Consider the following 21,458-nt stretch of genomic DNA (forward strand, 5'->3'; position numbering starts at 1 on the left):
CATCCCTTTCTTTATGCCCCCAAACCGAAAAATAAAAGGATCCCTCCCAGCAGCTCAAAACAAATTAAGATTAAAAACATACACACATAATAAAGAATAACAATAATAAAATTCTAGGAACTCACATTAGAGGCTTGATAAGCACAATCTTGCACGACTTTTCTCCCCTCTCTTGTTAATCTGGTGCCTTTGTTTAAGCATTAGAGTAAGTCTCTCTCTCTCTCTCTCTCTCTCTCTCTCTCTCTCTCTCTCTCTCTTTCCTATAGTTACTGAGCATGCAGCATCACCATGAGAGAGAGAGAGGGGAAAAAAAGAGCCAGAATAGAACAGGAGGAGAGATCAGATATCCACCTGGCATAATATTGAGCAAATCTGAATATTTAAGACCTACCCATCTCTGTAGATAAATAGATTAATCAACGAAGTAAAGTATTAAGTCCTCCCAAGGGCTGTGGCTGCAGTTAGCTCCGCAATAATCCAAAGGAACAAAGCATATTCCTGCTAATGTCTCAAGTTTGGAAGCACTGCTTAAAATGCCCTACCATGCAGCACAGCCATACTTAGCGACAGAGCCTAGCTTGGACTTTACATGTAGTGATGCTCCAATCCATGAAGAGGACAGATGAAAAGAAAAATGGAGGAAACAAGAGAAGCCCCACTGAAGTCGTCATGAATTTTTTTTTTTCTGGGGCATTAACAAGTGGGAGACCCCTTCAGGATTCAGACCAATCAATCTTTATTGAGTACATCTTTTTCTCACTCAGCTTGTATTGAAAAGACTGCAGCAAAGAGGGCAAGGCATTGTGGGATAGGGATGCAGCAGAGAGCTGCAATGAGATTCGCTGGGGGTTTTCTCCCTCCCTCCTTCTCCTCCACCCCTTCTGAGTCAGCAATCAGCTGTTTTAATGCTTGCCTGCGGGAGGGGGAGTTAGGGGGAACCGGAGGACTGGGCCCCTGACTTTGGCCACCGGGTTGTTGGAACAGTGAAGATGAGGAGGGGACAGCAACTAGTGGACACCTCTCCCAGGGCAGCGCAGCTAGGGACAGCATCGCCTCTTTCCGAGGATGGAAGATTGAATCCATCTAAGGGAAAGGGAAAGGGAAAGGGATGCAAAGCCACAGACTCTAGGTGGGACGCTAAGAACACAAAGCTTACTTCGCTATTTAAATGGGGGATTTTCATATAAAAGAGGCCAGGGCGCATGTGTAAGAACGCGGGCGGACCCACATACGCACAGGCTCTAGTTAGGAGGAAAAAGGCGGATACTGAAACTTCTGATAAAATCTGAAAGTAAAAACAACTACAACCACCCTAAACTTGGGTTTCTCAGCACAGCCACAAAGAGGCGACCTTAAGTGATTAGCCGGGTTATGATTCTTTGAGTAGCAAGGATTATCCAAAGGAGGGGTACCTGCTATTAGTATCATTAATATAATTTTATTTGGAATATCATGTGCCCATCTCTGGGTAATAATATTAAATGACGTTTGGAAGATGTTGTAACATAGTGAGTAGAGAGGTGACCTCAGTCAGGTAGACCTACTCTTGATCCATACTATGTGATCCATACTACCCAGGACTTGGAATCAGTAGGGCCTGGATTCAAATCCTACCTCAGGCTTATTAACTGTGCTACCCATGCCTTACTTTCTGTATCTTAAAGTAAGGATAATTATGGCATTTACCTCACAGGGTAAATGAGGAGTAAATAGGCTGATATGCTAATGATGCTTTTAAACCTCAAAACAAAATATAAAGGTCAACTTTGTAAAATTGGGGGGGGTGAGGCAGGGCAAATAATTTCATTGTTATTAGATGTTTTCTGGGGAAGAGACTAACGTTCTCCACCTTCATATCTTATGGAGAGGAGGGGGGTGGGATGGGCACTGAGATTTTAAGTGATTTTCCCAGGGTTACACATATGTATGGATCAAGAGTAGGTCTACCTGACTGAGGTCACCTCTCTACTCACTATGTTACAACATCTTCCAAACGTCATTTAATATTATTACCCAGAGATGGGCACATGATATTCCAAATAAAATTATATTAATGATACTAATAGCAGGTACCCCTCCTTTGGATAATCCTTGCTACTCAAAGAATCATAACCCGGCTAATCACTTAAGAGACAACCACTCTCTTAAAGTAACAACATGGAGTTACAGAATGAGAAACAAGAGATACAGTTTAAATATTCTGTTTTCTGATTTCCCTACAGGACATCAATCCTGATAACACAGGTGCTATTCAGTACTTGGAAAATGATTCACTTACAATGAAATCTAGCTGATTTTGTACTCATCTAAAGTAATTAATACAGCTCAACTCAACAAACATTTATTCAATAGCTTTCATATGTGCAAGGTACTGCGCTAGTTGCTGGGGATGCAAAAAGGAGCAAATCCCTAGAATTTTAGCTCTCAATCAGCTTGCAATCTAGTAGGAAGATGATACACAGATAATAATAATAATAATAATAATAATAATAATAATAATAATAATAATTAGTCTTGAGAGAATTCAAAGAGTGAAGGATTATTTTTACCTGGGGATAGCTAGAAGACTTCATGGAGAAGTGGCATGCCAAAGGTGGAAGAAGGAAGGACATTATGAAACTGGTGAGTATGGAGGTGGGAGAAAAACAATGAAATCTAGGATCATGAACTAACTATCTGGTGTGGCTGGCTGCACAATGGTAAATTCACTGAAATAAGATTGGCATGGTAGGTTGGAGTCAGATTGTAGAGGGCCTTGAAAGCCAGACATTTCAAAGGTAACAGGAAGCCATTAATGGGGTTTTTTTGGGGGGGGGAGGGAGGAAAGGGGCATGATCAGATTATTTCCATTTACTATGAAATTATTTTTGAAAGAGGGATGAATATTGAATTGGAGAAAGAAGAGATGACACAGGAAAATCTGGAGTGCAAGAATTAGAGGCAGCTCCTGATTTATAAATGCCCAACAAAGTACATAGGATACTAAGGAATATCCCATACCTTGAGGTAACCAAGTACCTCTTCCCTTTGCCCCTTGTCATTTGCCCTAGTCCCCATTTTCATTCCTTCACTCCCTTTTTTCCTGATTGTTTCCAAGACTCCCTTAAACTCTCCTTCCTCTGACTGTGAGTCTCTGTCTCCTCTTCCCCTTCAGCACCCCCTCTCCCTTAATCTCCCTTTCTCTTCATTCTCTTCCCCAACCAATCAGACCATGATAGCCACTAAAATAATATAGGACGTAGCATCAGGAAGAACTGGGTTCAGATACTCACTGGCTTGGTGATGCTGGGAAAATAACTTAAACATTCTATGCCTGTTTCTTTGTGTGTAAAATGGGAATAATAATAATAATAATAACACCTACCTCATAGAAGGATTTGGATGTTGTGAGGATCAAATGAGTTAATAATCCATGTAAAACTCTTGGCAGATCTTAAAGCAATATTTAAATGCTAGCCATTATTATCAGAGGTGAGAGCTAGAAGAAACCTTGCAAATCATCTAGTCCAAAACTCTCATTTTATGAGAAGAGACAAACTCAGAGAGATCCAGTAATTTGCTCAGGGTCACCTAGAGCCAGAACTGGAACTAGACTTCAAAACCAATCTTGCTTCTTTCAAGAACTGTTCTTCATGTTCTTAAAACCTCACACTCTAACTCTTCATCCACTAATAGCAACAGTCCCTGTTTTTCTTCACTTCTCTAAGGACCCCAGGCTCCCTATTTGACTGCTCAGCTCTGGTCCTCTGCCTTTCTCTTCCTCCGGGCCTTGTTCATATTTCTATAGTACCTTAAGGCTTACAAAGACTTTACAAATACATTATTATGTTTGATGATAACTCTGGGTAGTTAGCTCCTATTATTATACCCATTTTATAGGAGAGGAAATAGGCTTAGATGGATTAAGCAACTTGCCCAGATTTGGTAACACAGGTATAATACTGTAATTTGGATATTGATGTCTGGGGGCAGCTCAGTTAAGTTTAGAAAGGTTCAATACTAGTTATGGAATATTTGGAGCCACCTCAGCTCTAGAAACCAACCCAGTGAGGTGGAGGTAGAGTGACAATCTGCATGGGAGAGGGATTACACACAGGATTATGGAATCACGGAATTGGAGAGTTGGAAAATCGTTAGTTATCATTTTAGTCAATCCAATCTTCAACAGGAACTCCCAATAGAAGGAAATGGCCTCTGCATGAATTCTTGATGAATATAAATTTGAAAACCATCATCTTTTATTGAGAAGTAAAGTTTTTTGAACAGTGATTTACCATAAAATTATTTTTGAATATATAACCACATCTAGGTCCTATACTTTCTATATCAAGCAACAAGGTGGTGTAGTGAATAGAGCACTAGGAAGACTCTTCATGAGATCAAATCTGACTTCAGACATTTAATAACTATATAACCCTGGGGAAGTCACTTAACCTTGTTTGCTTCACTTTCCTTCTCTGTAAAATAAGCTGGAGGAGGAAATGGCAAACCATTTCACTATCTTTGCCAAGAAAAACCCAAATAGAATCATGAAGAGTTGGGAACAACTGAAAACCTTTATATATAGATACTCTTCTTTTTCCTTAAATTAATCTGCTGTTAGAAAGTAATATAAATATTTTAAAGGTAAGTTTAAAGGACTATAAATGATATCCCTTATCATGTCATTTTTCTCTAATTTGTCTTTTTTTTTCCTGGAACCTTTTAATTTCTTTAAGCTGGATCAATATCTATCTGAAATATGAGAGGAAAAAAAGCCTCAGCTCAGACCACTCTTGTGTAATTTTGTAAATTTATGATATTAAGGGGAATTTCCCAAAGTGAATATTGCTACGTATGAGAGGTAGACTGCAACCATCCCCAAATAATCTGATTTTATGTTCTGATCCCATGGCAAGGGTAACCTTCTTAGGAGAAGGATGTCAGGGAAGTTCATTCTCTTCTTAGCCTCTCCCCAAGTTCTTCCTTTTATATTCTGAATTTCCATCCATTCAACTGATTTTTTGGTAATCAAACTCAGAGAAAGAAGTAGAAGCCAATTGCGTGGAGGGAGGCAGGGAAAGAGGAAAAAGAGGACCAAGAAGAATCATGGCTTAGATAGAAGGATAAGAAAAATCCAAGGACAGAAGCAACTTGCTCCTGCCTAAAGAACCTAAAAATACACAATGAAATAGCTGCAGGAAATCAAAAAGTATTTTTGACCAAAACAAAAATCCTTTTCCTGAAGCCAATTTCCTCACTTTCATTTCAGAATGGTATAGTGGAGATCCCAATAGGATCTCTTTTTAGCAGGAGCTCTGGTATGGACTTCCCCCAAGTTTGAGGCCATTCTTTTTTTTTTTTTTTGGTGGTTGGGGAAAGTCCAAGGTCCAACTGAACCTCTAGGCCTGTGGAAGGATGACATAAGCTTCATATGTACTCTAGGTCTGAATAATTCAGAGTACCTGGCAAAAGTTTGACTTATCTAGAACATAACAGAATGACAACTTCTCAACTTCCAAGGTCTATTCTCTCATCTACCCAGATAATTACAAAGCATTTTTGTTTCTTCAGAAATGAACTCAACTAAACTATGTACTGATTTAATTAATCAGTAGAAACAACTGCATCTGGGAAGCAGAGATTCTGTGTTCTGTGGCCTGTGGTAAATTGTTTGTTTCCTCTGGTGACTGGTCTTGACTACAGCAGACCTCCCCAATCTGCACTGGACAGATGTGAAGTCCTGGCAGCCTTGAGGTAGAGGAGTAAGGGGAAGAGGAAACAGATTTTGGGCAAACAGCCATTTGTTTCATTAAACTCCATGCTATCTCAATTCTACATTATTTCCCTTCTGCTTCCTAAAATTTGTTTTTTTTATAAAAAGTGAAAAGTATTTGGTGAATGTGACAATAGGTGTAGCATTGTCCTGGGCTCTATACCTTATACAGAAGAGGTGGAAAATATAACTTTTTCCTTCAAAGAACTTACAATCTATTAGCCAATGTCATGTCCTACCATCATTTTGGTCTGGATTTGGAGTCAGAATATCTAGGTTTAAATGCTGCTCTACCTGTAGATTGTGGGTCCCATTCACTACTTGTATGGCCTTGGGAACGTTGCTCCATCTAGGAAAAAGAAAGAGTTACACTAGAACATCTCTAAGATCTATTCTAGTCTAAATCAATGATCCTAAAATCAAAATATAATAAACAAACTCAACCATAATATTGTGAAATCTTTCTATTAGATTAGATTTCCCACTTAAATCATTCTAACAAAGGAAGTCATTATACTCCCTATAAGTGTCATTTTCTCTCATTTGTCTTTTTTTTTTCTGGAACCCTTTAAAAATATGAGGTAGGTTATACTTGGCAAATCAAGAATGGTTTAAGTAATACCTAGTTTTCACTCCACCACTTAATCATTTCCCCTCTTTAGGCCTCAGAATAGGCAGCACATGGATCTTCTCTATCTGGAAGATCAGTGAAATTGTACTAGAAGATGCTTAATGTTCCTTCTAGTTTCTATCATGCTTTGATAGGAATAGCATAATATAATATGAATAGAAGCTAACTAAACACTAAAATCTAATTAATGCTAGTTTGTGTGTGGAAAAGTCAGATATAGAGGCAGACAGATAAGAGAAAGGATGGACTGAGGGAGGAAGAAGGAAGCGAGGGAAAGAGGGGAAATGTACTTTTAGGAATTAATAGAGATTTCCATCCATGGAGGATGGAGAAATTAGAGGCCTGGGGAACAGGTGACCAGCTTGGCCTTGAAGAATGGGTAGATTGTACATAGGCAGAAAGGAGAAAGGCCTGAAATATAATGTAAGCAAAGATCAATATTACCAAGGTGACCTTTTTCTCTGATTGTTTGCAGATGTTTTAGCTGAAAGGACCTTAAAGGTCTTAGCCATTGTCATTTTGGTTTTTGAAATGATTCCCAGGAAGCATAGGGCTGGTCCCAGAGGATTCCTTCTTCCCTTCATTTTCCTCATCCTTCAGCTGGCCTCTCACCATCCCCGCCCAGGGTCACAGGCAGATCTTTATGCAAACCATTGTAGTGACTCTTTCCCAGCAGAGTTAGCAGTAACCATGGTGACAGGCTTCGCCTCCAGAGGGACTGGAGTTCAGCAGCACTCTGGAGGAATCTACCCAGTGAATGTTCACTTGAGGCACCCTTGTTTAGAATGGGCTCCTACGACCCAGCTCAAGGATAAGGCTCTCTTTTCCTTTTCTCTGGGCTGTCTTTCCAGTAAAAATGACTAATTGGAAAGCAGGTTTACTGGGACCAGTGAATTAAATTAGGGAAAATAGAGAAGAATCAGGTTGGTGGGTAAGTCCCAATTCCCCTTCATAGAAAACATCAGTCCCATGATGCACACACAAGATAATCCCCTCTGACTCAGGATAGGTACTATAGGGTGATGACTGGGCAACAACAGCAGGTCCTCAGCATTTCTAGGCATCCCTCTCCCTCTCAAGGTCCTCTAGGAATAGTATGTCCTAGGGAGGACAAAGAGGTGACAGATGTTTCTGTTATGTAAAAATTCTGTCTATCCCCTCCTCTTTCTCCATCCCTGTTCTCCCTGCCCACCATCTTTCTTAGTGCCTTTTCCACTTATATAATAAACCAGCTGGCACAGATTACCACATAATGCCTGGCAACTATCCCTTACAAAGCATTCCAGCAAACTTTTCCAGTCATTTCTGAGCTTGAACATTTAAAGAACTAGAGAATAGGAAAAAATAAAAACATGAAGAAAGGTGGGTAGGGAGTCCTGCCAATGTCCTACAAAATACCCTCATGTGGTCCTCTGAGGCTCAGGGTTACAGATGAAATGGCCAATTTGCTTTAGTGGAAGTACTGTTCACTCCAGGAGTTCAAAGTTGACTTCTCTCATGCTTTCCTCCACCAAAAAAGCACGGCCATTACAACAAATATTTATGAAGTATTTACTATGTATAATGAAGACACCGAATCAGTCATTGAAGAATGATGTCACAATGAGAGCCACATTAAGAAATTTAACAGATCCAAGGTGGGGAGGTAGAGGCCACATATACAAATATCTATAATACAAGTAAGACCAAGAGATGGGTAAAAAGAAAATCCAAGTAAAGTGAAAGTGGAAGGAAGAGAACTATTTTAGTTATGGGCAAAAGACAGGGTCACACTTGATTTGGGCATTTAAAAAAAAGAAGGGGGAAACTTCATAAGGAGATTTGAAGGAGTTGGGGAGGTAAAGTCCAGACATGGGAGATAGCATGAGAGAAGGCAAAGAATAGAATCAGATTGAGAATAGTTCCATTTGATTAGAACATGATTCCTAAAGTCAGGGTGAGAAGGGTATAGAATCATTTGAAATTAGAGTGGAAAGGTAGGTTGGCTAGCTAGGTCTTTTTACCAGTGGGGGGCATGCCTATTGTGTGCCAACCAAAATACTACAGTGGAATTTTGTATTAGTTTGTACAAAGTAAAAATATTATACTTATAAATATTATCTTTGATCCTCACAACAATCCTGTGAGGTAGGTCCTATTGTATCCTCCATTTTATAATTGAACAGTCAGGCAGTCAGAAGTTAAGTGATTTGTCCAGTAGTCATAGAACTAGAAATTACTTGAGCCTAGATTTGAATACAGGTTTTCCTGATTCCCGGCCCAGTGCTCTCTCTAGTTGCTTCTGTAATTGCAGTGAGGAAGTATAGAGAAATTTAAAAAAATGTTTAAAGCTAATGCAATTTTAGGTTGCTTTAAGAAATTAAGAAATGGATTAGGGAGATTATAGCCCTGTAGTATTCCACTCTGATCAGGTCACATCTAGAGTATTGGGCTCAGTTTAGAATATCACATTTTAAGAAGAACATTCACAAGATTGAAGACTACCCAGATATCAGTAACCACAATGTTCAAGAGCCTCATCTTCATACCATTTTCTTATCAGTTGAAAGAACTGGTTAGCCTGGAGAAAAGAAAACTTGGGAGTAAATGGGGAACAAGGTAGTTGTTTTCAAGCCCTAGAAGCCTATTTTGCTTATTTTGCCCAAAGGGCAGAACTAGAAACAATGGCCTTAAAGAGACATGTATAGGCTTGACATCAAGGAAAAAAATTCTTAAATTAGAGCTATGTTATTGTTCAGTTGTTTTTAAGTCATGTCTGACTCTTTGTGATCCCAGTTAGGATATTTTTGGCAAAGATACTGGAGTGGTTGGCTATTTTCTTCTCCAGCTCATTTTTTTTTCAGATGAAGAAACTGAGGCACACAGGGGGCCACAAAGCCAGTAAATGTGTTAGACCCGATTGAACTCAGATCTTACTACAGATCTAATGCTTTATTCACTGTGCCACAAAGGTGAAGAGGTCATCACTGGAAAGTGTAGTTTTTCTTTCACTGGAGGCCTTCAAGCACTGGTGAATGGACCATTAGAGGGGATACATTTAAGAATGGGTTGAACTAGGTCACCATGTAGGCCTTCTAACTCAGAGTAGGTGAGTAAAAGACTTAATTAACATGAGAAATGAAGTAAAAAGACATAAGTGGAAACCATTATAAGCTAGAAAAGGAAGTAGGCTGGGGATATAGTAAGAAGGGTAGACAGCATATTTGTGCTGAGAATGGTACATTAGTATTCCTAAAACCAAATGTTCTTCAACACCTGGATACAATCTCTGTGAAGGACTTGTGAGAAAATGCATAAAAGAATCACATAGGATGAGGAGACAAGGAAGGCTGATGATTTTCATTGTTAGAGGAAGTATCTCCCACCCATAAATTCATATATAGATACAACAAAACAAAGCCATGGACAGCTAACTGACCCTTAACGAAATTGTTAAGGCCATGAAATTTCTTTCTGTGTCTCCCTGAAGTTTGGCACCTCCTTCCTCAATTCCCAAGACTTATACATTGTCCCTGACAAGCCAGGGATCTCAATAAGGTCATGCTCCACCCAGACTAGACTTGATCTATAAAATAAGGAAGACCAGATCATGGGATCATGGGATGGAGTTCAAGAAGAAATCTTAGATCTCATCCATCAGTTTTCTCTCTTCCATTTTACACAGGAAGAACTTGAAATCCAGAAAAGCCATGTGACTTACATGTGACTCACACATGTAACAAATGCCGCAGTTGGAATTCCAGCCTAGGTTTTCTGAGTCCAATTCTAATGCTGTTTGATCCCTAAGATTCCAAAAATAATTGCTGATATTTTAAAGTAGTTCAAGATCTACAAAATACTGTGATGCAAATTATTTCATTCAATCTTCACTGTGTTGGTTTATGATTCCCAGTTTACAGAAAGGGAACTGATTCACTGAAGGCCACACAACTATTAAATTCTAGTCCAAATTTCAGCCAATTCTCCAAATCCAACCTTCTTTCCATTGTAATACTTCCCTCTTCAAGGACAAAGGACAAACCACAACAATATCTTTCATGAAGATGTATGTAAAAGTCAATTTAATGTTTCTCCTTTATTTTTTTTATTTTTATTTTTTTTATGTTTTTTGCAAGGCAAACAGGGTTAAGTGGCTTGCCCAAGGCCACATAGCTAGGTAATTATTAAGTGTCTAAGTCAGATTTGAACTCAGGTACTCCTGACTCCAGGGCCAGTGCTTTATCCACTATGCTACCTAGCCATCCCTTGTCCTTTATTTTCAAAGAAAACCATGACATCAGGGAGATGATGCCATGACAAGCACATGAATTGGATGTTGTTGTTTTTTTTAATTTAAGGCACTGGGGTTAAGTGACTTGCTCAAGGCCACACAGTTAGGCAATTATTAAGTGTCTGAGGCCACATTTGAACTCAGGTACTCCTGACTCCGGGGTCAGTGCTCTATCAACTGCACCACCTAGCTGCCCCTGAACTGGATTTGAGTGAGGGGGTGCTGTGCTAAGTCACCAATCTCACTTTCTCCTCCTCAGCCATCTGGGTCCAATGACCAGATATGAATCAGGATGACTGGAGATGGCCCTGGATGCGAGTCAATCAAAGTCAAGTGACTTCCCAAGGTCACACAACTAGTAAGAGGCTGGATTCAAACTCCAGTCCTCCTGACGCCAAGGCTATACTGTGCCACCTAGATGCCCTAATGGCAATTTACAAGTAAAACAACTGCTACAGAGTCTGCAAAGAATTAAAACAAAAGACACAGGAATCTCAAAACCCACAAATGGGTACAAACTAATACTTGGTTATTACTTAGCTCTTGGGACAACATTCTACTTTGATAAGTAGCCTGAAAGTTCTTCCTATTGTACTGTAACTTTTGTACATGTGGGGAGGTTGAAATGTTATTTTGTTGCTTGTGATACTTCTCCAAAGAAGAAGTTTGGACAGCTAATCTTGCAAGCCTCTTCGCGAGCCAACATTTTATTATCTGCTACGAACTTCTATCTACTGCTCCTTACAACTCTAAGGCACAAACTTACTACATGAAAGAAGGGGCATTTTTATATCTATTTTCCTTCCTTAGGAGATAAAAGCAGAATATTCTTTAATAATCAACTAAAATAATGAAAATGGGGGTATTGAGGTGGCACAGTGGATAGAGCACTAGTCCTGGAGTCAGGAGGACCTGAATTCTTTTTTTTTTTTAGTATTTTTTTTTGCAAGGCAAATGGAGTTAAGTGGCTTGCCCAAGGCCACACATCTAGGTAATTATTAAGTATGTGAGACCGGATTTGAACCCAGGTACTCCTGATTCCAAGGCTGGTGCTTTATCCACTACGCCACCTAGCCACCCTGAGGACCTGAATTCTAATAAGACCTTAGACACTTACCAACTTTGTGATCCTAGGCAAGTCAGGATCACAACCTGTTTGCCTCAGTTTCCTCATATGTAAAATGAGCTAGAGAAGGAAATGGAAATGGAAAACTACTTTGAAAAGAAAACCCCAAAGGTGGGGGTCTCAAAGAGTCTGAAAAAACCAAAAAAAAATGACTCAATAATAAACAACAAATTTGAGGGAATTAGACTTGTTCTTCTTGGCTCCCTAAAAGTAGAATTAGAATAAATAAAAGTTGTTAAGCGATAGATTTAGGTTTGATATAAGGAAAAACTTTCCAACAATTAGTTATTCAAAAATGGAAAGGGTACTCTTAGGAAGTAGTAGATTCCTCTCAGGGGCATTTGCAAATTGTATGTTATATGTGAAAGAGAAGTCTTATTTAGGTATGGGGTGGACTATACAACTTCTGTGGTCCCTTAATCATATTATATGATTCTGTGGCTTACAAATGGACCTAAGGTTTATGGGTTCTTCCTACCCTGCCCCTCCCCTGGCTTCCAGTAAATATCATTTGCAATAATGAATTACCTTGTTGTAGGATGAAGAATTGCAAGTAAATCATGGTAGGAAACTAGAGTCTACCTGAAGAACTTGGTGGGCAAGAGATAGGGGAAGAAAGGGGGGGAAACCTGGGAGGAGGTTGGTACCATCCTGCTCTGGGAGTAGAAATAGCTTGGAAGAGTATCACAACAGGCACAAGCCCTTAGTGTGACACATTCAATTTGCAACCCATAGAGATTGGTTCAAAAAAATAAAATGGTCTCATTTTTCTATCGCTGACACATAAGCTGGATATGCAGGCCTGTACTCTGGAAAATCTATTGTGCTATTGTCACTATAGCAACTTTGTGGCATAGTGAATAGAGCACTGAACTTTGAGTCAGGAAGACCTAAGTTTGAATCCTTTCTCAGATGCTAACTGGCTAACATGGTTTTGGGAGAAGTCACATGCAAAATGGGGATAGTTACTCTGAGTCTCAAATGAGAATATACTTAAATTACCTTTCAAACTTTAAAGTGCTATGTAAGTGGTAAGTTAATAGATACTTCTGTGAGGGCAGGGATCTGGTTTTATCACTTCTAAGATTTTTCTTGTTCACTGGAAAGAGATGCCCCCCTCCCCTAGTAATTCATTCCATTTTTGAACAACTCTAATTGTTAGAAAATTCCTTCTTACTCACAGTGCTGTGTATTCATTTAAAAAACAACCACCCCAGCAATCCAGTAAAACATGTTTACAAGCTGATAACTAAAATAGATTCTGGTCATTGAAGAAAGGAAAAATAATGGGCTAGTTTCAATGCTGGCTGTTGCAATTACCATATTAAAGATTTCTCCCACTAGGAAGAAGAAACACAGCATAAAAGACTAGGTTTTCTGGTAGGTTCCTAGGTAACATGTTAGTTCCAGACATACTTTTATCTCTTTTACTTTTAAATGTCATCTGAGGACAAAAGAATGGGCTAATTTTTCTTCAGGCTACCTAAAAAAGGAAGTAGGGAAGAGAATGGGAACTGGATAAACAACTTTGGCCAGGAATTGACCAAATAGTCCTTATGACTTGGGAAGTGATCTTCTTTCTCTAATTTTTCATTTCCCCATTAGTAAAATGAGGGTGCTAGAAGATGTTTTATCTCTTTCCAGATTCTTTCCAATTCTGACATTCTAGGATTCTAAGAAGTATAAACCTCCAGATCATGAAACCTTCCCTCTTTAGCAAACTATTTTATCAGGACTCCAAAATTAAATGAAAAATAGCTATTTTTGCCAAACTCTCACTCCTAGAAATCGATCCATAATATTTGTTTCAAACTCTTATTTAACAAAACTAAGGAATGAATGGTGCATTTTAATAACTGTAAGGAAACTCAGCAGGATGACATTGAGGGACAATCTCAACTTGGCCTACTTCCAACTTCTCATTATTTCCTGCTAGGGCCAGCTCCAATTTACTTCTCCTAATCTACCCGTGCCAACTTGCTTTGGAAGGCAGTATAGTAGCCCTGGATTTGGAGTCAGGTTCAAATCTTAGCTGACTTTGCTTTATATTCTCTGGGTAACCAAGTCATTTTACCTCTCTGACCTCAATTTCTTAATCTAGAAAATTACTGAATTGACATTCTGGAGAACAATTTGGAATTAGGCCTGGAGGGCTATACAATTCTGAATACCTTTGATCCAGCAATAATACTATTAAGTCTGTATCCCAGAGAGATCAAAGAAAAAGGAAAAGGAACCAAAGGTACCAACAAATATTTATAGCAACTTTTTGTTGTGGCAAAGAAATACAAATTGAGGGACTGCCTCCAACTGGGGAATGGCTGAACAAGTTGGTACAGTATCACGATTGAATACTACTGTGATATAAAAAAATGGCAAGGTTCAGAACAATCTGGGAAGACTCATGAATTAATGCAAAGTAAAGTGAACAGAAGCAGGAGAATGTTATACACAGTAAAAGCAATATTGTATGATCAACTGTGAAAGACTTAGTTATTCTGATAAATACCATGATTCAAGACATAATGAAAAAATCCTATCTACCTCCAGAGGCAACTTATGAATTCTGAGTGAAATTTAAAGTGTATTTTAAAATTTTTCTTTATCTTCTCATTTTTTCAATATAGTTAATATGGAAATATCCTTTTTCATGACTTCACATGTATAGTGGGTATCATATTACTTGCCTTCTCCATGGGTGGGGGGGGAGAGAATTTGGAATTGAATATTTTTACATAAGTATAAAATAAAACATATAAGTTGCAGGAAAAAATGATTGGGCTAGATCAAACTGCCTCTATAAGGTCCTTTTTGACTTTGTATCTATGATCCTACAATCTCATATCTCTTAAACTCTTTGAGTTTTCTCCCATCTATAAAATGATGGGATCGGAGTAAATGATCTGTTAAGTCCTTTCCAGTTCTAACTCTATGACTCTGATTCAAAGGTGAGGGTTGAGAATCAGCAAGAAAGCACAAGATCATCCTACAGGACAGTAATAGAATCCATAATCTCAGTCCTTGTGTCCAAGAAGGTTCTTGATAGGTTCCTAGATCTAGAACTGGAGAGGACCTTAGAAATCAAGCCCCACATTTTACAGATGGGAAAATTGAGGATTGGAGAGACGAAAACAACTTACACAAAGTCACATAGCTAGTCAAGTCAGGCCCCTTGACTTCAGGTTCAGTATTCTTTCTACTGTACCACTTATTTAACTCAGAGGAGGTCTTTCTCAAGAGAAAGAAATATAAGGTCTGGAAGGCTTCCTGCCCCTACACTGCTTTCCACATCTGATCTAAGCCAAAAATTCAACAAGCTACACTAGTTTTAAGTATTATTTTTAATGCACTGCTCTGATTATGTCAGCTCATTTTTAAAATGCTTCAGGAGTTCCCAATTGCCTTTTGTAGTAAGAATAAAGTGCTGACAAAGCAATTGAAGACTCTAAATAATAATTTATATAAATAATCTGGCTGTCATCTGTCTTCCCTGCCTCCCATTCCCTTTCACATATCTAGAAGATGTCCTGTTCTTCACTTTGACCCATCACAGCCAGGTTGCACAGTGGCTAGAACACTAGGGATAGAGTCAGGATGATCTGAGTTCAAATCTGACCTCAGATATGTATTACCTGTGTTACCCCAAGCAAGTCATTTAATTGCTTTTTGCCTCAGTTTCCTCAGTTATAAAAAGGGGATTATAGCCCTTACCTCCCAGAATTATTGTGAGGTTCAAATGAGATAATATGTGCAAAGTGTTTAGCAGGCTTGGCACATTATAAGGGCTTAATAAATATATTTACCTCCTCCCCCACAACTTTCCATTTTTGGGCCTTTGTTCTCTCAGTATTCTAGGCCTAGAAAGTACTATTCCTCCAAGTAACATTTCCAATGCATTGCTCTGATTACACCAGTTCATTACTAAAATCCTTCATATGTTCCCAATTGCCTCCTGCAGTAAGAATAAATTGATGATAAGTTTAGACATCCTTCTTTTTGGCCCAACTCATACATATAGATCACCACCTTCCCTGATTCCCTCAATGTTACAAAAACAGCCTGGAACAAAGAAGAGATTTGACCCTATATCTTCCCAACACTGAGACTACCTTTCTAATCACTATGCTTTACTGTGACTATAGTAGGAGCTTCATAAACACTCAACTGAATTGATAGGGCATACCAAGTAGAAACAGAAAAGTATGTTATGGAGCAAAATGCTCTCATACCATAGCTGACCTCCTGTACTTAGTAGTGACTTAGAGTTCAGTTATAAATAAGCAAACACCAGAGGCAAACAGCAAGAGTTCTCAGGATGATAGAGGAAACAGGAAATGACCAACAAAGGATTTTTCAGTACTAAAAGGTTGAAAACCTGACCACCTATATGGTAAAGGGCAGAGGGAAAAAAAAAACCCCTGCATCCTGCAGGGGTGGAGTTTCAGTAAAAGCAGTCCCCCCTGGGATTAGACTGAAGATCTATCTTTCTCCAGAAGGCAGACAATAGAGTTCAACTTCATGTAGTTTAAGAGACAGCTTATCCCCAGAATGAGCTGGGCAATAGGAATCTATTATTTGATGAAAATTTGGAGGAACAGGACCTGAATCTCTATAAAATACAGAATTAGGAAGAAAGATGGGGTGCCCTAAGTAGAGAGATTAAACAAGAATGAAGATGAATCCTTCAACTTGTTCTTGGCAAGAACCTGTTTTGTTTTTGTTTTTGCTTTTGTTTTACTAGAGTAAGCTAAGAAAAACAGTTGATCACTCGAAAGTCTTCCCAATTAAAATGAGATCAAATGGTTCGACTATTTGGCCTTCCTTTTGTAGTTTCTCTTCATGGGGTTTCATTAGAACGTTTTCTAAAAACCTGTTTTAAGAGAAACTGCATAGTAGAGTCAGGAAGACTTGGATTTAAGTTCTGCCTCTGATAGAGATGGGCTGTGTGATCCTGAGCAAGTCACCTAATCTCTCAGTGCCTTGAGCCCCAAAACTACTGACTTATTTTGGGGAGAGGAATTGTTTCAGTGGGAATTCCTTACACCAAAAAAAGGCAGGTCCAAGTAGTTTATTAATTGAAAAATAATTTATTTATTGTTTCTAATAAGAAAAAGACTCCTTATCCTAAAGTGATATTGTTGGCATATGGCAAGTCTTGGGAAGCGGAAATCTTTTCCACTGCCCTCACAATAGCCTCCTGGCCTCGCCAACATTCTTTCCATACTTCCTAGTCTTATTCTCACTTTTCAATAAGAGATGAACTAATTCCATAGGTTAAAATACTGAGACCCAAAGCAAAGAATAAAAGAAATGGAGAGTTGGCCTCTTACCCTTTATTCATTGCAAAATGAGTGGGTCTCTATTGAAGAAGGGGGAAGGGGCTTCTTCTTTAAGGGAATCACACACACAATACATTTGCTTGGGATACCACTAAGAGCTTTGTGAACAGTCCTGCCTTAGAAGTCCCATTCTCACTGACCAAAGACTGAAAAAAACCTTGTATCATGGCTGCTGAATATTAGAGCTAAACCTTGGAAACAGGATTTAACTCCCTCAAATATGGCATCTTTGAACACTGTAAAATCAAATTTAATTAGTTTGAACTCAACTGATTTCATATCATCTAACAACTTGTGCAATGTCTTTGCAGAAAAGGTTCTTAAGTAAAATAATATGCAAACAAAGTGACAGGAGGTATGTTTAACCTACTTAACACAATACATTTAAGCTCTTTAAATTGTTGTTTGCATGACTGTAATCTCAAATGACCTAATCTACTCATTATAGCAGGCCTAGTAGGACTTATATTTGACTAGCAGTAAAATGGAACTACTGACAATACTTGAGAGAAATAAATAAAATAAAATATTCTGTAATTTGTAATCCTACAAATTCAGACTTCCTTGTCACTACGTTCATTATCTTCTTGTCTGGTCAACAAACATTTATTAAGAAACTGTGCTTAGATGTTGAGCATACAAAAGCAAAAAATAAAAGCCAAATAGTCCCTTGTTCTCAAAGAGTAGACATGAAATCAGGAGACAGAATGCTGAACTCAGAGAAGAGCAAATTAAGCCAGTTCCGTTGGAACATGGACAGTGTGAAGAGAAATATTGTGAAAGATACCCAGAAAGGTAGGATAGAGCCAAGCTAGGAAGTTTGGATTTTTTCCTAAAGGCAATAGGAAGCCACTGAATATTCTTGAGAGGGGAGTGACATGATCAGGTATATGTTTTGGGAAGATTGCTTTGGCAGCTGTATTATGGATGGAATAGAGATGGAAAAGCTTGGTAGCTACTGATACCAATTAGTAATCTATTACAGTAGGTCATGAGAGCCTGAACTAGGTCTTTATAATCCTGAATGAGTGATCTGCATATACACAAATGAACACAAATCTATTTTACCTGTGCTGCCAGATAACCTCCTGCAGTCAGAGATGAGATTGAGAGAATAGCTTTTTTTTACTCCTATCCTAAGTTTCATCTACAGACACAATGGGAGCATCTTATTTTATAGACTATTTTAAATTATTATTATTTTAACTGACAGAGACATATTTCTGCTCATGTAAATCCTGAAGGCAATTTCAGGCAGTCTTTTTGATGTTCGAATTAACACACACACACACACACACACACACACACACACACACCCCTCCAAAATGAGAAACTAGAGACCCAGCAATTAAACAAAAATGACTGTGTTATTAAAAAATAAAACCCCCACACAATGTTTTGGTTACTGGACCTGAAATATCTATAGCAACATTAAAGGAAAACATTTTCAGAATTGACCTTAGCTTTCATTTGCCATCCACCAAACAGGAATTGTGGGTCTCATTTTCTCTTAATTCAAAGACATTTTTCACATCTGCAAATCATCAAGCTACCTGCATATTGTTCACATGTCCAACTTCAAACAAGGCTCCCAATGAAAGAGAAGGTGGCTAAGTCAAATAGGATTGCTTAAAGAAAATAAAGTGTTAGTCTGATAGAATGGGGAGGAGACAGGGGAAGAGAAGAGGAAAAAATTATTTAAAAGCTTTTTGCTTTTGAAATTCTATCCATTCAGTAGATTTCTATTGAGAAGCTATAATGGACTGTGTTAGGTTCTGTGGGATATAAAAAGAAATACCTCTGCTTGAACCCATCTTGGATATTTTCAAGGTTTTATTTTTCTGGGATTAGAAGAAAAAATAGAAAGGGGGAACCAAAATAAGAGGATAAAAATGAAGGCAGAAAGAGAGAGAATCTTTTTTTTAAAATAAAGAAACCTCAGGAATAGTCATGTGGCATAGTGGACAGAGTATGGACCCTGGAGTTAGGAGGACCTGAATTCAAATTTGGCCTCAGACATTTGATGCTTACTAGTTGTGTGACCTTGGGCAAGTCACTTAAGCTCAATTTCCTTGCAAAAAAATGAAAATAAAGGTAAAGAAGCCTCCTTCCCCTCCCAATAACATTATTGAAAACAGTGTTCATTATATCTAAGGGAAATATAAAGGTAGATATTAGAATATATTCCTGCAAGTGAGAACTCCATTAAGACTATAACCCAACAATTATCTTTTTCAACTATTGTGTAGAGATGGCATTTCCAAGAACCAGAACTAGCATTTTCTGTGTCTAGGGCAAACTGCATTAAAATTGGAAATGAACATGTAGAAACCTTGGGACAGAGAGATTAGGGAAACCCTGGGGATTGAGGAATTCCTCATCTGTGGGATGACAATCAGAGAAAAGGAAGCTAGACTATGTGGTATTATATGATTTTAATTAAATATGCTAAAGAACCAGATATCAACCTCCATTGTTTGTTTATCTAAGTACTGTTAGCACAGCAAAATTTCAAGGCTCTTAGGGAAAATCCTTGATTGTCCTATTGTAGTCATGTTTTTTGAGTCCTGCTTAAAAGTGACAAGTTGAGATAGCACAAGTTGCAGAAGGGTGAAGTCTTAGGCAGCTTCTTTGTTAGATTCTCTTCTTTACCAGAGCCACTCTCACACAAACTGATTAGTAAAGGAAGATGGGAATTGTGTAGAAGAATTCTGTAAACAATGGCTTTTTGTGCCATGAGGAACTACCCTGCAAATATATGGAAGCTACTCTTACTCCTAAATAAAATTGATGTGGACCATACTCTCTTCTGAAAGGAGGAATATAGTGCACTAGATCATCTCATTTCCATGGAGAAAACAATTCTGATAAGGAGTTTTCAAGCCATCTCAATTCAAAGGATTTCTTTAAAATAGTGTTAAATTTTAAATTGTCAGTAATAGAGTTTATAATTTTATTTAAGGCTACTTTTATGCATTTGAATGTTCATTTTTGTTTTTCTGTTATTTTGAATATATTATGGCAAGAATATACACACACTAGCATTCATACTCACATATGATCACATGTACACTACACACACACACACACACACACACACACACACCACATTCTTTCTCTGGGAACATTAGGAAAGATAGAAGGTATAATCAAGTCTCCCACTGTTCTGCCTTGAAAGGGATGGGATGTAAATCTCCTTTCACCAGTAAAGTAAGATAAATATCCAATATTTATACCATACTTCTATTATGACCTCATTTAACTCTCAAATAAAACAATGAGACTTGTGGGCATTATTATTATCCATGTTTACTAGAAGTAATTGGGCATTGAAAAAGACGTGCAGAGCTGCCTCACAAACTATCGAATTAGTCATAGAGAGTTGTGATTTGCGTAAGTAGAAGGGATACCCACAATAAACAAACTTGGAGATCTTGCAGATTTCAATTTTTAAACTATATCATTTATATTATATTTCTCAAAAAATTGTACCACTATTATGCTTCTGTTGAAATTTCTGTATGCAGACATGTTTCCTTCATGTACCCTTATATGGAGAATTTAGCAATATAAGAAATCTTTATTCTAAATAGTGATGTGCTAATAAATGTTTAACAATCAGCTCCTAAAACACTCACAATACATTTTTCTCTTTTTTTTCTCTTTTTTTTATTTTTTAGATTTTTAGAAGGCAATGGGGTTAAGTGGCTTGCCCAGGCCACACAGCTAGGTAATTATTAAGTGTCTGAGGCTGGATTTGAACTCAGGTACTCTTGACTCCAGGGCTGGTGCTCTAGCCACTGTGCCACCTAGCCGCCCCACACAATACATTTTTAAATTTAATCTGCATTATTAAAATTTTTCTTAATAACTTCCTTCGATCTAGGCAATTAGATCTAAAACAATAAATCAAATCCTGATTTATTTAGAAAAAAGCATTTGCTTTTTTCTAAGGTATAAATGTTCACCCTCAAAACTTAACAATTGACTTTCCAATTGAGCTGGCTTTAGTATACCCTCACCAGAGTCCCACAGCTAGGGCATATCTAAAGCCAGATTCAAACACTAGTAAAGGCCTGACCCTCTTCTCCCACTCAGGAGTTCCTCCTGTAGCCTCACAAGGTGGCTGTAGCCTATTCTTTATATTAAAAAATTATTTATTTTATTGATTTGGACAAGCTTTATCTCCTAAAAACTCCAAAGAACAAAGTAATATTTTCATAAACTTAATAGGAACAAGAAGAAAGAAAGAAGACATTGCTTTTCACTAAACAGTTACCTAGCCAACACATGTATTTAGTATATAGAAACAGGCTATTAAATGAAAAAAGACTAGA

General features: G+C 38.1%; 1 protein-coding gene across 9 annotated transcripts in view; it reads right to left on the bottom strand.

Annotated features, from left to right (window-relative positions):
* Positions 1-21,458, bottom strand: part of TRIM2 (tripartite motif containing 2) — a 241,770-nt gene that overhangs the window by 71,176 nt on the left and 149,136 nt on the right. Inside the window, exon 1 of one of the 9 annotated variants that reach the window (XM_074229116.1) lies at positions 6,050-6,073. The exons of the other annotated variants lie outside the window; for them this stretch is intronic. The gene's annotated coding sequence lies outside the window, so the exon portion shown is untranslated. Of the gene's footprint in view, positions 1-6,049; positions 6,074-21,458 lie in introns of those variants that run through there. 9 annotated transcript variants of the gene reach the window in all.

The sequence above is a fragment of the Macrotis lagotis genome, chromosome 3 (assembly GCF_037893015.1).
Source record: "Macrotis lagotis isolate mMagLag1 chromosome 3, bilby.v1.9.chrom.fasta, whole genome shotgun sequence".
NCBI lineage: Eukaryota > Metazoa > Chordata > Mammalia > Peramelemorphia > Peramelidae > Macrotis > Macrotis lagotis.